Consider the following 17,548-nt stretch of genomic DNA (forward strand, 5'->3'; position numbering starts at 1 on the left):
GTGGACGCCCGAAAGAGGTGGTTACCGATGAAAACATAAAAAAAAATCCACAAAATGATTTTGAATGACCGTAAAATGAAGTTGATCGAGATAGCAGAGACCTTAAAGATATCAAAGGAACGTGTTGGTCATATCATTCATCAATATTTGGATATGTGGAAGCTCTGTACAAAATGGGTGCCGCGCGAGCTCACATTTAACCAAAAACAACAACGTGTTGATGATTCTGAGCGGTGTTTGCAGCTGTCATACACCCGAGTTTTTCCGTCAATATGTGACAATGGATGAAACATGGCTCCATCACTACACTCCTGAGTTCAATCGACAGTCGGCTGAGTGGACAGCGACCGGTGAACCGTCTACGAAGCGTGGAAAAACTCAATAGTCTGCTGGCAAAGTAATGGCCTCTGTTTTTTGGGATGCGCATGGAATAATTTTTTATCGATTATCTTGAGAAGGGAAAAACCATCAACAGTGACTGTTATATGGCGTTTTTGGAGCGTTTGAAGGTCGACATCGCGGCAAAACGGCCCCATATGAAGAAGAAAAAAGTGTTGTTCCACCAAGACAACGCACCGTGCCACAAGTCATTGAGAACGCTGGCAAAAATGCATGAATTGGGCTTCGAATTGCTTCCCCCACCCACTACTTGTTCTCAGACCTCAAAAGGATGCTCACAGGGAAAAAATTTGGCTGCAATGAAGAGGTGATCGCCGAAACTGAGGCCTATTTCGAGGCAAAACCAAACTGGTATCAAAAATTTGGAAGGTCGTTCGTTGTATCGCTCTTGAAGGGAACTATGTTGAATAATAACAAGTATATACGGCCGTAAGTTCGGCCAGGCCGAAGCTTATGTACCCTCCATCATGGATTGCTTAGAAACTTCTTCTAAACACTGCCATCCACAATCGAATGACCTAAGTTGCGGTAACGCTTGCCGATGGCAAGGTATCTTAAAACCTCCTAACACCATCTTCTAAATTGTATGTAAGTCCATACGTGGTATATATTAAATCACAAAAGATCGATCCAATACGTATATAATTCAGTTTGAAAAAGTAGAAATAAAATTTTAACAAAATTTTCGATAGAAAAAAAATTTTCACAAAATTTTCTATAGAAATAAAAATTTTGACAAAATTTTCTATAGAAAGAAAATTTTGACAAAAATTTCTACAGAAATAAAATTTTAAAAAAATTTTCTATAGAAATAAAATCTTGGTAGATTATTTTTGGCTCGAGTGGCAACCATGATTATGAACCGAATAAAATTTGAACAAAATTTTCTATATAAATAAAATTTTGACAAAATTTTTTATAGAAATAAAATTCTGACAATGATGAAAATTTTATTATGAACCGAATAAAATTTTAACAAAATTTTCTCTAGAAATAAAATTTTGACAAAATTTTCTATAGAAATAAAAATTTGGTAGATTATTTTTGGCTCTAGTGGCAACCATGATTATGAACCGATATGGACCAATTTTTGTGTCATTGGACCAATTTTGGTATGGTTGTTAGCGACCATATACTAACACCACGTTCCTAATTTGAACCGGATCGGATGAATTTTGCTCCTCCAAGAGGCTCCTGAGGTCAAATCTAGAGAACGTTTTATATGGGGGCTATATATAATTATGGACCGATATGGACCAATTCTGCCACGGTTGTTAAAGATCATATACTAACACCATGTTCCAAATTACAACCGGATTGGATGAAATTTGCTTCTGTTGGAGACTTCGCAAGCCAAATCTGGGGATCGGTTTATATGGGGGCTATATATAATTATGAACCGATGTGGACCAATTTTTGCATGGTTGTTAGGGACCATATACCAATATGATGTACCAAATTTCAGGCGGAGCGGATGAAATTTGCTTCTCTTTGAGGCTCCGCAACCCAAATCTGGGGATCGGTTTATATGGGCGCTATATATAATTATGGACCGATGTGGACCAATTTTTGCATGGTTGTTAGAGACCATATACCAACATCATGTACCAAATTTCAGCCGGATCGGATGAAATTTGCTTCTCTTTGAGGCTCCGCAAGCCAAATCTGAGATCGGTTTATATGGGGGCTATATATAATTATGGACCGATGTGGACCAATTTTTGCATGATTGTTAGAGACCATATACCAACATCATGTACCAAATTTCAGCCGGATCGGATGAAATTTTCTTCTCTTTGAGGCTCGGCAAGCCAAATCTGGGGATCGGTTTATATGGGGGCTATATATAATTATGGACCGATGTGAACCAATTTTTGCGCGGTTGTTAGAGACCATATACCAACACCATGTACCAAATTTCAGCCGGATCGGATGAAATTTGCTCCTCTTTTAGGCTCCGCAACCCAAATCTGGGGATCGGTTTATATGGGGGCTATATATAATTATGGACCGATGTGGACCAATTTTTGCATGGTGGTTAGAGACCATATACCAACACCATATACCAAATTTCAGCCGGATCGGATGAAATATGCTTCTTTTAGAGGCTCCACAAGCCAAATCTGAGGGTCCCTTTATATAGGGGCTATACGTAAAAGTGGACCGATATGGCCCATTTTCAATACCATCCGACCTACATCGATAACAACTACTTGTGCCAAGTTTCAAGTCGATAGCTTGTTTCGTTCGGAAGTTAGCGTGATTTCAACAGACGGACGGACGGACGGACGGACGGACGGACGGACGGACGGACATGCTTAGATCGACTCAGAATTTCACCACGACCCAGAATATATATACTTTATGGGGTCTTAGAGCAATATTTCGATGTGTTACAAACGGAATGACAAAGTTAATATACCCCCATCCTATGATGGAGGGTATAAAAACGAATTTTGACAAAAAAAAAATGTGTTTTTCTTTGTTAGACCGGGGACTTATCAGCCAACCTGTTAGACTTACACAAGTTCCCCATATAAAAACTCCACAGTGTATAACATCATTTTGCAACTCTCATTTATCTGTTTATCGCTCTCTCTCTCTCACACTCTCTCTATATTTACCAATGCTCATTTATATTCTCTACAAAAATATACGAACTACAGCCACCCTCTAAGAATAGCTTGTGGGGGATGAAAACCCAAAAAAAAGCTTTTTTTATGATGAGCTTTCAGTGGCATAACCGGAAGATAAAAGAATTTTCTCATGATTCATGGTCTTTCGTCTGTGGTCATAGCAGAAATTCGATTCAGTTCATCTCGAACGTGTGACGTGAAAAGTTTGGTAATTAAAAACGCCTGGATAACGTGAGAAGTCCTATAGAAAAAATATATATACATGAGAAAAAAAAATAATACAATAAAAAAAATGTATTGACGGAAAAAAGAAGTTTTCAAAATTGTTGAAATAAATAACAAAAACAAAAAAATTCTCCAAAAGAAAAAATAAAAATAAATCTGTGTTATTTTTCTTGAATTTGTTTAATGGGATTTGTTTAAATTCATCTTGTATAGAGTGTTGTGATTCAATCTTTAAATTTTGTTTTACCAATATACATAAACATATCAACTCACACATACTAAGATAAATATTTTTTTTTTTTACAAATTCACTCTTGCAGTCGCCTTAACTAAATCGACCAACCAAACCAAAAAAAAAAGGAAAAGAAGAAACAACAACAACAAAAAACCATATAGAGTCAGCATCCAGCACAAGTGTGTAGACCACTTCTAAAAATCTATGTCTGTGTATAAGGCATTCGTTCTTTTATCCATATTCTAAGATTGTATGAGTGTGAAAGAGTGTATGCATGTATTTCGGATGTGTGCGAGTGTTAATAACTTTCCATTGAAGTATGTTCGTATGTTAAGAGCGACTGTGAGAGCGTTTGTAAGTCTGCTGTGTGAGCTTGAGTGAGTGTATGTACCGTGACGACCATAGAATTTTTCTTCTTAACCTAAAACGAAGCGGGGGTGTCTTGTGTCTGTGACAGAGTGAAGTGGTATTTTTGTTGTCGCGCGTTAGTTTCTTAAAGCATCCATATCTCATAAATTAATCCAAGATTCATGTTTTTTTTTTTAAGAAACAAAATATACAACTTGCTCACTTGTGTCATCCATATAAATTTCTATTTACGCAGTGTCCCCAGCTGTATGAAAAAGCTTAACACATAAAAAGAAAATAAAAAAGAAGAAAACAATTTTCTAAAGAACAAACAAACAAAAAAAAGGAAAAACATCTCATTAAGACTTGTTTTGCATTTGAAGGATATTGAGGGAAGCCATCTGGTGTATTGCATCTGGTAACCGCAACAAAGAGTCTACCTACGACTTCATAAAAAGGTATGTTGATTATAATAAAAGCAATTTTATTATATAGTTATTTTTTTTTTTTTTTTTGTATAGAGACATGTGTTTGAGACATCAAATGATTTGTTTTTTTCTTATATTATTTCTGTTCTAAACACACAAATCTAAAACAAAAATTAAATTTTTCCATGGTAAAGAAAACGTCGAAGAAGAAAAGTTATTAATTCGTAGTGGATAAATAGAATGATTAAATATACACACAAAAATGTCCATCGTTAAATTGACGATAACTTAAATTTAGACCCTACAAACTATATGCCGATCGACCCAGAGCACATCCTGAGACGATTCTCTTGGTGTCCGTTTTTGTTCTCATGATTCCGGTCGCAATTATGTACTGATTTGGTTGAACTGTTTTACACTTCAAAAAACAAAAACAAAAAAAAGAAACAAGTATATACGGCCGTAAGTTCGGCCAGGCCGGATCTTATGTACCCTCCACCATGGATTGCGTAGAAACTTCTACTGAAGACTGTCATCCACAATCGAATTACTTGGGTTGCGGTAACACTTGCAAGGTACTTAAAACTTCTTAACACCGTAATATATACCACATAGTCCATACGTGGTATATATTAAACTAAAAAAGGCCGATTAAATACGTATAAAATTAAGTTTAAAGTTTCTATAGAAATAAAATTTTGACAAAATAAAATTTTGACAGCATTTTCTATAGAAATAAAATTTTGACAAAATTTTCTATAGAAATAAAATTTTGACAAAATTTCTGTAGAAATAAAATTTTGACAAAATTTTCTATAGAAATAACATTTTGACAATGTTTTCTATAAAAATAAAATGTTGGTAGATTATTTTTGGCTCGAGTGGCAACCATGATTATGAACCGATATGGACCAATTTTTGTGTGATTGGGGATCGGCCATATACCGATATGGACCAATTTTGGCATGGTTATTATTAATTTCAACCGGATCGGATGAATTTTGCTCCTCCAAGAGGCTCCGGAGATCAAATATAGGGAACGGTTTATATGGGGGCTATATATAATTATGGGCCGATATGGACCAATTCTTGCGTGTTTGTTAGAGACCACATTCTAACACCACGTTCCAAATTTCAACCGGATCGGATGAATTTTGCTCCTCCAAGAGGCTCCGGAGGACAAATCTGGGGATCGATTTATATGGGGGATATATAAAATTATGGACCGATATGGACCAATTCTTACATGGTTGTTAAAGACCATATACTAATACCACGTACGAAATTTCAACCGGATCGGATGAATTTTGCTCCTCTAAGAGGCTCCGGAGGTCAAATCTGGGGATCGGCTTATATGTGGGCTATATATAATTATGCACCGATATGGACCAATTTTGTCATGCTTGTTAGATACAATATACTAACACCACGTACAAAATTTCAACCGGATCGGATGAATTTTGCTCCTCTAAGAGGCTCCGGAGGTCAAATCTGGGGATCGGTTTATATGGGGGCTCTATATAATTATGGGCCGATGTGGACCAATTTTTGCATGGTCATTAGAGACCATATACTAACACCATATACCAAATTTCAGCCGGATCGGATGAAATTTGCTTCTCTTAGAGGCTCCGCAAGCCAAATCGGAGGATCGGTTTATATGGGGGCTCTATATAATTATGGACCGATGTAAACCAATTTTTGCATGGTTGTTAGAGACCATATACTAACACTATGTACTAAGTTTCAGCCGGATCGGATGAAATTTGTTTCTCTTAGAGGATCCGCAAGCCAAATCTGGATATCCGTTTATATGGGGGCTATACGTAAAAGAGGACCGATATGGCCCATTTGCAATACCATCCTACCTACATCAATAACAACTACTTTTGCCAAGTTTCAAGTCGATAGCTTGTTTCGTTCGGAAGTTAGCGTGATTTCAACACACGGACGGACGGACGGATATGCTCAGATCGACTCAGAATTTCACCACGACCCAGAATATATATACTTTATGGGGACTTAGAGCAATATTTCGATGTGTTGCAAACGGAATGACAAAGTTAATATACTCCCATCCTATGGTGGAGGGTATAAAAACACAAGTAAGGAAAGTCTAAAGTCGGGCGGGGCCGACTATATTATACCCTGCCCAACTTTGTAAATCGACATTTTCGATACTATATCAAATCCGTTGTTGTTGTTATTGTAACAGTTTTTAATATAGTTTCGTCCATTTTGGTCTATGCTTAACAGGTTGGCTGATAAGTCCACGGTCTAACAAATAAAAACACATTTTTTTTTTTGTCAAAATTCGTTTTTATTATTCAACATAGTTCCCTTCAAGAGCGATACAACTATTATAACGACCTTCCAATTTTTTGATACCATTTTGGTAGTACTCCTTCGGTTTTGCTTCAAAATAGGCCTCAGTTTTGGCGATCACCTCTTCATTTCAGCCAAATGTTTACCCTGTGAGCATCCTTTTGAGGTCTGAGAACAAGAAAAAGTCGCTGGGGGCCAGATCTGGAGAATACGGTGGGTGGTGAAGCAATTCATGAATTTGTGCCATCGTTCTCAATGACTTGTGGCACGGTGCGTTGTCTTGATGGAACAACAGTTCTTTCTTCTTCATATGGGGCCGTTTTGCCGCGATTTCGACCTTCAAACGCTCCATTAACGCCATATATAATAGTCACTGTTGATGGTTTTTCCCTTCTCTAGATAATTGATAAAAATTATTCCATGTGCATCCCAAAAAACAGAGGCCATTACTTTGCCAGCGGACTTTTGAATCTTTCCACGCTTCGGAGATGGTTCACCGGTCGCTGTCCACTCAGCTGACTGTCGATTGGACTAAGGAGTGTAGTGATGGAGCCATGTTTCATCCTTTGTCACAAATCGACGGAAAAACTCGGGTGTATTACGAGTTAACAGCTGCAAACACCGCTCAGAATCATCAACACGTTGTTGTTTTTGGTCAAATGTGAGCTCGTGCGGCACCCATTTTGCACAGAGCTTCCACATATCCAAATATTGATGAATGATATGGCCAATACGTTCCTTTGATATCTTTAAGGCCTCTACTATCTCGATCAACTTCATTTTACGGTCATTCAAAATCATTTTGTGGATTGTTTTGATGTTTTCGTCGGTAACCACCTCTTTCGGGCGTCCACTGCGTTCACCGTCCTCCGTGCTCATTTCACCACGCTTGAATTTTGCATACCAATCAATTATTGTTGATTTCCCTGGGGCAGAGTCCGGAAACTCATTATCAAGCCAAGTTTTGCATTCCACCGTATTTTTTCCCTTCAGAAAACAGTATTTTATCAAAACATGAAATTCCCTTTTTTTCATTTTTTTTACAATAACAAAAGTTGCTTCACAAAAGACGCTCGATCTCACAAACTAATTGACTTACAGACGTTAAATTTTGACACGAATCATTTGAAGGTTGGTACTATATAAAAATAATATGCATTTAATACAAGCGACGCCATCTATGTGTCAGACCGGGGACTTATCAGCCAACCTGTTATAATAACAAATATTTACGCAAAAATATATTACGTATTTAAACGTACATCCATTTTATAAAAAAGTCCATAAATTATTAAAAATGTACCAATTTATGTACAAATTCATATTTTATTTTTTTTTGTGAGTGTGTAACTGCTGACATTTTTCAATTAAAGTTAAGAGAAGATTTTGACAATTTATTTCTTGTTAACTGTCAGTTAAAGCCTAACGAAGCTACATGAAAATGGCTGTTAATCAATGTACAACATATTCACCTCGAGGCTAAATTTTTATTGCGAACCATTTTTGTAAATTGCTACAATTTCAAATCACACTTCCATCTCAAACCCCAACATTGTATCAGTAAACTAATAAAGGATTCGATTTTTTTTTTGTGACATCATGCCCTTGGAATGTCAAATGCATAATTGCACATTGATATTCGATAGAATGTACGTACAAAAATTTCATTGTTTTAGCTAAAGTGTGGGTGTGTGAGGGTGTGCATGATTGAGACCTTATCAGCTCAATCTCTGTACAATGTTAGTTACACTGTGCGTAATATGTGGATGGGTGTGCGGGTGTGTGTGTGTGTGAAATAATGAATATTTCTACTGCAGTGGTTGTTCCCCAATTAACCGCATACCAAAGAATCGGAGACATAAGGAATTTCATAAAAACATAATTAACCTCATGTCCCAGCAATGACAGCTATGGTTGTGGGCATTGTGTGAAGGAATTTGGAAGAATGGAATGTGCATTGAAAACATCTATAGGTCATTCCATAATAGCAATGGTCTATGAATCAATATTAGACAGAAATTAATGTTTGTGAATTTTAATTAAATTTTTGGGGAAAAAATTGATAAATTAATAGATTAAGATTTTTATACCCACCACCATAGGATGGGGGGTATATTAACTTTGTCATTCCGTTTGTAACACATCGAAATATTGCTCTAAGACCCCATAAAGTATATATATTCTGGGTCGTAGTGAAATTCTGAGTCGATCTGAGCATGTCCGTCCGTCCGTCCGTCTGTTGAAATCACGCTAACTTCCGAACGAAACAAGCTATCGACTTGAAACTTGGCACAAGTAGTTGTTATTGATGAAGGTCGGATGGTATTGTATATGGGCCATATCGGTCCACTTTTACGTATAGCCCCCATATAAACGGACCCCAAAATTTGGCTTGCGAGGCCTCTAAGAGAAGCAAATTTCTTCCGATCCGGCTGAAATTTGGCACATGGTGTTAGTATATGGTCTCTAACAACCATGCAAAAATTGGTCCACATCGGTCCATAATTATATATAGCCCCCATATAAACCGATCCCCCGATTTGGTTTGCGAGGCCCCTAAGAGAAGCAAATTTCATCCGATCCGACTGAAATTTGGTACATGGTGTCAGTATATGGTCTCTAACAATCATGCAAAAATTGGTCCACATCGGTCCATAATTATATATAGCCCCCATATAAACCGATCCCCCGATTTGGCTTGCGAGGCCTCTAAAAGAAGCAAATTTCATCCGATCCGGCTGAAATTTGCTACTTGGTGTCAGTATATGGTCTCTAACAATCATGCAAAAATTGGTCGACATCGGTCCATAATTATATATAGCCTCCATATAAACCGATCCCCCGATTTGGCTAAGAGAAGCAAATTTCATCCGATCCGATTGAAATTTGGTACATGGTGTCAGTATATGGTCTCTAACAATCATGCAAAAATTGGTCCACCTCGGTCCATAATTATATATAGCCCCCATATAAACCGATCCCCCGATTTGGCTTGCGAGGCCTCTAAAAGAAGCAAATTTCATCCGATCCGGCTGAAATTTGCTACATGGTGTTAGTATATGGTCTTTAGCAACCATGCAAAAATTGGTCGATATCGGTCCATAATTATATATAGGCCCCATATAAACCGATCCCCAGATTTGACCTCCAGAGCCCCTTGGAAGAGCAAAATTCTTGCCATTCGTGGAAATTTGGTACGTGATGTTAGTATATGGTATCCAACAACCATGCAGGAATTGGTTCCTATCAGTCCATAATTATATATAGCTCCCATATAAACCGATCCCCAGATTTGACCTCCGGTGCCTTTTGGAGAAGCAAAATTCATCCGATCTGCTTGAAATTTGGTACGTAGTGGTAGTATATGATATTTAACAACCATGCCAAAAGTGGTCCATATCAGTCCATAATCGTACATAGCCCCATATAAACCGATCCCGAGATTTGGTTTTGGAACCTCTTGGAGGAGCAAATTTCATCCGAGTGAGTTGAAATTTGCTACATTGTGCTAGTATATGGTCTTTAACAACCATGCATAACTAGGTCCATATCGGTCTATAGTTATATATGGCCCTCAGATAAATCGATCCCCAATCACAAAAAAATTGGTCCATATCAAGTTCATAATTGTATATAGCCCCCATATAAGCGACCCCCATATTTCAATTCAGGCTCTCTACGTACAAAAAGTCCATATCGATTCGTAATTATTTGTAGACTTAACTATACATAACTTTTTTGTCTAATATATACCATGTATGGACTAAATCACAGTCTTTCTTAGAAGTTTCTACGCAATCCATGGTGGTGGGTACATAAGATTCGGCCTGGCCGAACTTGCGGCCGTATGTACTTGTTTTAAATTAAATTGCAAATTAAATTCAAAATCTATCACAACATTTACTTAAGTCAATTGCATTTTTATTTGATTGTATTAATTTTTTAATTGGTGTCTGTAATGGATATTTTCAATTGAAGGAATTTAAATTACAAGCGAAATCATACGGTGATGGTAAGTAATTATTCCCAAGCATAAGGTGTTACAGTGAATATAACATAAATTCTCTTGGTAGGCACTTTTTCACTTCAAATTCCTAAGCTACTTTTACAGTACTCACGCAAATTTGGCAAACGAAACTGTAAGGAAATAGTGAAGGGTGATACGGTAAAAATTTGGTCAAGGGAAATCGTTTATTTAAAAAATCAAATTAAATTTCTTTTTCAAGTTCAATTAGTATAAAATTCAGGAAAAATATTCAGTTAGGCTTTCGCTTTTCCAAATCCGAATTGCCGGGCCTCAGGCTTGACACCTGCCATCAGATTTTGTACAGCCACCTTGTCCACCTTCTTCGCCGCAGAACTGCTGCTCGTCCTTAGCAGTGTTTTTTGGTCTTCTTTAGGTTCCGCTTGACAATAGCCCAGTATTTCTCAATTGGGCGGAGCTCTGGCGTGTTGGAAGGGTTCTTGTCCTTGGGAACCACCTGCACGTTGTTGGCGGCGTACCACTCCATGGCCTTTTTACCGTAATGGCAAGATGCCAAATCCGGCCAAAACAGTACGGAACAACCGTGTTTCTTCAGGAAAGGCAGCAGACGTTTATTCAAACACTCTTTCACGTAACTTTCTTGGTTGACAGTCCCGGAAGCTATGAAAATGCTGCTTTTCAAGCAACAGGTACAGATGGCTTGCCAAACCAGATATTTCTTTGCGAACTATGACAGTTTTATGTGCTTGAAAATATCTGCTACCTTTCCCCTTCCTTTGGTCGTATAAAACTCCTGTCCCGGAAGCTACTTGTAGTCGGCTTTAACGTAGGTTTCGTCGTCCATTACCACGCAGTCAAACTTCGTCAGCATCGTCGTGTACAGCCTCCGGGATCGCGCTTTGGCCGTCGTATTTTGTTTATCGTCGCGATTCGGAGTCACTACCTTCTTGTAAGTCGATAGTTCGGTTCTTTTTTTGGCTCGATGCACGGTTGTAGACGATACACCCAGTTTATTTGCGGCATCTCGGAGAGAGAGGTTAGGGTTTCGCTTGAAACTACCGGCAACTCTCTTTGTCGTCTCAGCGGCTTCCGGTTTTCGATTTCCCCCCGATCCAGACTTCCTGGCTGTCGACAAACGTTCCCCAAACACTTTAATTACATTTGTAACGGTTGATTTGGCAACTTTTAGCGATTTTGCCAGCTTTGCGTGCGAGTAGCTCGGATTTTCGCGATGCGCGAGCAAAATTTTGATACGCTGCTCTTCTTGCTTGGACGGCATTTTGACAACTGAAGAGTGAATTCCAAAATCAAAATAGGAGCAACATTCTACACACACACCTTCAAAATGAGGGGTGTTCAGGTTTTTTAAATGCAAAATTGAAAGAAATACGTCAAGTTTATATTGACCAAATTTTGACCGTATCACCTTTTATGTCATAATTCCCAAGCATACGATATTGCTGGTAGTATGGCTCAAATGATAAGGGTAATGTTAGTCCGTTTTTTTTCCGGCTCACTTAGACTACGAGATTTACCTTTTATATTTCGAGAATAGAGAACAAAAAACGAATATTGATAATCGAAAATCTTTTTCTTATTTGTCACAATATTCCCCCTTGTTCCCCACTTTTCCATGCGTTTTAACCAATTGTCGTAGCACTTGTGCTACTCTGATGGATGCATCTCCAAAACACACATTTTGAACACATCAACCGCTTCCTCAAGTGTAGAACATTCGATTGTAGTTTACTTTCGGACTCATACGCATTATTGAAATCAAATTTTGACAAAATTCCCTAGAGAAATAATATTTTGACAATATTTCCTATAAAACTAAAATGTTGACAGAAAGTCTTATAGAAATTGACAAAATTTACTATAGAAACAAACTTTTGACAAAATTTCCTATAAAAATGAAATGATGAGCAAATTTTTTATGACATACATTTTTATGGCAAAAATTCCTTACAGCTAAAGTTTTCAAACAATTTTTTAAGAATAAACGTTTTGACAAAAATTCATATAGGAATAACATTTTGATAAAATTTCCTATAGAAATAAATTTTTGACAAAATTTTTTATTGGAATTAATTTTTAACAAAATTTTCTATAGAAAAGGGAGCCACCGTGGTGCAATGGTTAGCATACCCGCCTTGCATACACAAGGTCGTGGGATCGATTCCTGCTACGACCGAACACCAAAAAGTTTTTCAGCGGTGGATTATCCCACCTCAGTAATGCTGGTGACATTTCTGAGGGTTTCAAAGCTTCTCTAAGTGGTTTCACTGCAATGTGGAACGCCGTTCGGACTCGGCTATAAAAAGTAGGTCCCTTATCATAGAGCTTAACATGGAATCGGGCAGCACTCAGTGATAAGAGAGAAGTTCACCAATGTGGTATCACAATGGACTGAATAGTCTAAGTGAGCCTGATACATCGGGCTGCCACATAACCTAACCTAACCTAACCTTCTATAGAAAAAAAAATTTTGACAAAATTTCCTATTGAAATCAAGTCGTGACAAAATTTCCTAATTAAATCCAATTTTGACCAAATTTCTTATGGAAATAAAAATTTAACAAAAGAAAGAAAATGTTGACAAAATTTTCTATAGAAATAAAATGTAAAAAAAAATCCTATTGAAATTTCCTATAGAAATAAAATTTTTACAAAATTTTCCATAGAAATAAACTTTTGACAAAATTTCCTATTGAAATCAAGTTGTGACAAAATTTCCTAATTAAATTCAATTTTGACAAAATTTCCAATAGAAATAAAATTTAGGAATTTTGATTTTATTCAATCTTTCTTTTATCCAATAATTATTTTCTATTGAAATAAAATTTTGACACAATTTTCTATAGAAATAAAATTTTGACAAAATTTTCTATAGAAATAAAAATTTGACAAAATTTTCTATAGAAATAAAATTTTTATTGTTGTTTTTGGTTTCAGCTTAAAACCATTGCGTTGACTAAACTACAAGAGTAGCTTAACCAACAGAGGAAAATAATGTTTGTCATATTTATTTGACCAAAGCCCTATACCACATTCCTTATCAGCATCCTATACTTGCAGCACAACTATCAACTAATTATCAAAATAAATTCGGATAGTTCACTTAACTCAAAGTGAACCACACTTAAATCTGCCGAAAAATGGTTTATGATAGTCGGCTTTTTTTAAGCTGAAAAAATCAAAAACTACAATAATGATTGAAGAATAAAGCAACAATAACAAAACTAAAATAAAATTTTGACAAAATTTTCTATTGAAATTAAAATGTTGTTGTTTTTTTTATTTCAGCCTAAAACCGTACATTGACTAAACTACAAGTGTAGCTTAACCAACAGAGGAAAAGATTTAAAGATTAAAATTTTGAAAAACTTCCTATAGAAATAAATTTTGACAAAATTTTCTATATAAAATTTTGAAAAATTTTTATAAAATACAATTTTGACAAAATTTTCTATATAAAATTTTGAAAAATGTTTATAAAATACAATTTTGACAAAATTTTTTATAGAAATAAAATTTCCAATAGAAATAAAATGTTAACAAAATTTCCATAGAAATAAAATTTTAACAAAATTTCTGATAGAAATAAAATTTTGACACATTTTCTTGTATGCACGAATTTTGATAAACTACCCAGCAAAAAAAGCGTCGCCAAAAATGTAATGAAAATGTTCTTTTTGGATCCGGAAGTGGTGCAAAATTGACGCAGAAGCGATGAATTTAACATGGGCTTGTCATAGGACGGAAGTCGTCCATTTCAACAGCAGTTGCACTGAATTTGCATCACTTCTTTAGGTGTGATGCGAATTCAATGTTTTGGATGTAAAATAAAAAATTCTGTGATATTTTGTCAAATTAATAATTTTTATAATTTTTTATAATTTTTAATGGATTCTAACGCTTGTCTGAAACGTTTAACCTCAAATATTTTCAAAAATGCACAATTTTTTCGGATTGGATTTAGAATTTTTTTCAACAAAATTTAAATGATTTGTACCATTTTATGAATTCTTACTCTGTTTTTAACCTATTTGAAACGAAATAAGTTGAAATTACCAATTAAAAGTATGAAAAAAACATGTTATAAAAAATTGCTTTAAACGAACTTCCTAGTGAGTTAAAATAAAGAACATCATTGGAAGTGCATCTTCTGGAAGTGCTTTTAAAGTTGTGCCTTTGGAAGAACTTCCAAATTGTTTTGCTGGGTATATAAATAAAATTTTGAATAAATTTCCTATCGAAATAAAATGTCGACAAAATTTTTTACATAAATAAAATTGTGACAAAATTTCCTATAAGAATAAATTAAAACAAAATTTCCTTTAGAAATAAAAAGTTAGACCAAATTCCTATATAAAGGGTGATTCTTTTGAGGTTAGGATTTTCATGCATTAGTATTTGACAGATCACGTGGGATTTCAGACATGGTGTCAAAGAGAAAGATGCTCAGTATGCTTTGACATTTCATCATGAATAGACTTACGATCTGCCACAACGTCGAATTTTCAGTGAATGGGCCCTAGAAAAGTTGGCAGAAAATCCGCTTTTTTATCGACAAATTTTGTTCAGCGATGAGGCTCATTTCTGGTTGAATGGCTACGTAAATAAGCAAAATTGCCGCATTTGGAGTGAAGAGCAACCAGAAGCCGTTCAAGAACTGCCCATGCATCCCGAAAAATGCACTGTTTGGTGTGGTTTGTACGCTGGTGGAATCATTGGACCGTATTTTTTCAAAGATGCTGTTGGACGCAACGTTACGGTGAATGGCGATCGCTATCGTTCGATGCTAACAAACTTTTTGTTGCCAAAAATGGAAGAACTGAACTTGGTTGACATGTGGTTTCAACAAGATGGCGCTACATGCCACACAGCTCGCGATTCTATGGCCATTTTGAGGGAAAACTTCGGAGAACAATTCATCTCAAGAAATGGACCGGTAAGTTGGCCACCAAGATCATGCGATTTGACGCCTTTAGACTATTTTTTGTGGGGACTTTCCGAATGGACCACCTAAGACGCAGCCGCGGTCAACATTTAAATGAAATTATCTTCAAAAAGTAAATGTCATGGACCAATCTAACGTTTCAAATATAGAACCGATGAGATTTTGCAAATTTTATGCGTTTTTTTTTTTAAAAAAAAGTTATCAAGCTCTTAACAAATCACCCTTTATATAAAATGTTAACAAAATTTCCCGTAAAAAAATTGACAAAATTTTCTATAGAAATAAAATGTTAAAAAAAAAATTCTCCGGACATTTCCTATAGAAATAAAATTTTTACAAAATTTCCTATAACAAGTATATACAGCAGTAAGTTCGTCCGGGCCGAATCTTAAATACCCACCAACATGAACCAAATATTACTGTTTCCTTTTCAAGATTTCTGGAGGGCTTGAAGACACTTACCGAAGATAAATTTAAAGACTTCACTTATGACGACTATATCAGATTCTGGATTTATAAGAACCATTTTTGTTTGAGTTTTAGAGGAATCATTAACATCTCTTGTAAGTGTGCAAGAAAATTATAAAATAACGTCTTGATTTGAAATCTTAAATCTGTAGAAGTAAAATCTGGAAATTTTACATTGAGTTTCAAGCAATTTTCATGATTAGTGCGCCTTCTACACCCTCAAGAAGTGAAGTCGGTCTATATGGAGGCATTACCAAATGGACCGATAAAAACTTAATCCGATACACGTTTTTGTGAGACTAAAATAACAGAATATTTACAATTTTAGGCAAATCAGATAAAAAGTACGGTTTCTAGAAACCCAAGCAGTTAAATCGGGGTATCGTTCTTATGGGGGCTATACTAAAATATGGACCGATACTCACCGTTTTCGGCACACCTCTTTATGACCCGCAAATACCTCTAGATTTTCAATTTCAGTCAAATAGGATAAAAACTACGTTTTCTAAAAGCCCAAGATCCCAAATCGGGAGGTCGTTTTATATGGGGACCATACCAAAACATGGACCGATACCCACAATTTTACACGTATTTGTGGTCCTACAATACCTCTAGATTTCCAATTTCAGGTAAATTGAATAAAAACTGCGGTTTCTATAAGCCCAAGAAGTAAAATCGGGAGATCGGTCTATATGGGGGCTATACCAAAACATGGACCGATACTCACCATTTTTCGCACACCTCTTTATGGTCATAAAATACCTCTAGATTTCAAATTTCAGGCAAATTGGATAAAAACTACGATTTCTATAAGCCCAAGACCCCAAATCGGGAGGTCGGTTTATATGGGGACTATATAAAAACCTGGACCGATATAGCCCATCTTCGAACTTGATCTGCCTGCAGACAAAAGACGAGTTTGTGCAAAATTTCAGCACGATTGCTTCATTATTCAAGACTGTAGCGTGATTACAACAGACAGAAAGACGGACATCGTTATATCGTCTTAGAATTTCTCTCTGATCAAGAATATATATACTTTATATAGTCGGAAATCGATATTTCGATGTGTTACAAACGGAATGACAAACTTATTATACCCCCGTCACCATTCTATGGTGGTGGGTATAAAAATAAAACTGACAAAATATTCTATAACAATAAACAAGTAAGGAAAGTCTAAAGTCGGGCGGGGCCGACTATATTATACCCTGCACCACTTTATAGATCTAAATTTTCAATACCATATCACATCCGTCAAATGTGTTGGGGGCTATATGTAAAGGTTTGTCCCAAATACATACATTTAAACATCACTCGATCTGGACAGAATTTGATAGACTTCTACAAAAACTATAGACTCAAAATTTAAGTCGGCTAATGCACTAGGGTGGAACACAATGTTAGTAAAAAAAATATGGGAAACGTTTAAATCTGAAGCCGTTTTAAGGAAACTTTGCAAAAGTTTATTTATGATTTATCGCTCGATATATATGTATTAGAAGTTTAGGAAAATTAGTCATTTTTACAACTTTT

The 17,548-nt window shown here is 36.0% G+C and overlaps 1 protein-coding gene across 6 annotated transcripts in view; it reads left to right on the forward strand.

The window, feature by feature from the left end:
* The first annotated feature begins 3,177 nt into the window (after positions 1–3,177).
* The window catches only part of miple1 (midkine and pleiotrophin 1), a 138,151-nt gene continuing 123,780 nt past the window's right edge, over positions 3,178–17,548 (forward strand). The window contains exons 1-3 of one of the 6 annotated variants that reach the window (XM_075304666.1): positions 3,263–3,329; positions 3,581–3,701; positions 4,100–4,301. The gene's annotated coding sequence lies outside the window, so the exon portion shown is untranslated. Of the gene's footprint in view, positions 3,330–3,551; positions 3,702–4,099; positions 4,302–17,548 lie in introns of those variants that run through there. The other 5 variants (XM_075304663.1, XM_075304667.1, XM_075304665.1 and 2 more) reach the window with 5 other exon arrangements.

Source organism: Haematobia irritans, chromosome 4 (genome assembly GCF_050003625.1).
Source record: "Haematobia irritans isolate KBUSLIRL chromosome 4, ASM5000362v1, whole genome shotgun sequence".
In the NCBI taxonomy this organism is placed as follows: domain Eukaryota; kingdom Metazoa; phylum Arthropoda; class Insecta; order Diptera; family Muscidae; genus Haematobia; species Haematobia irritans.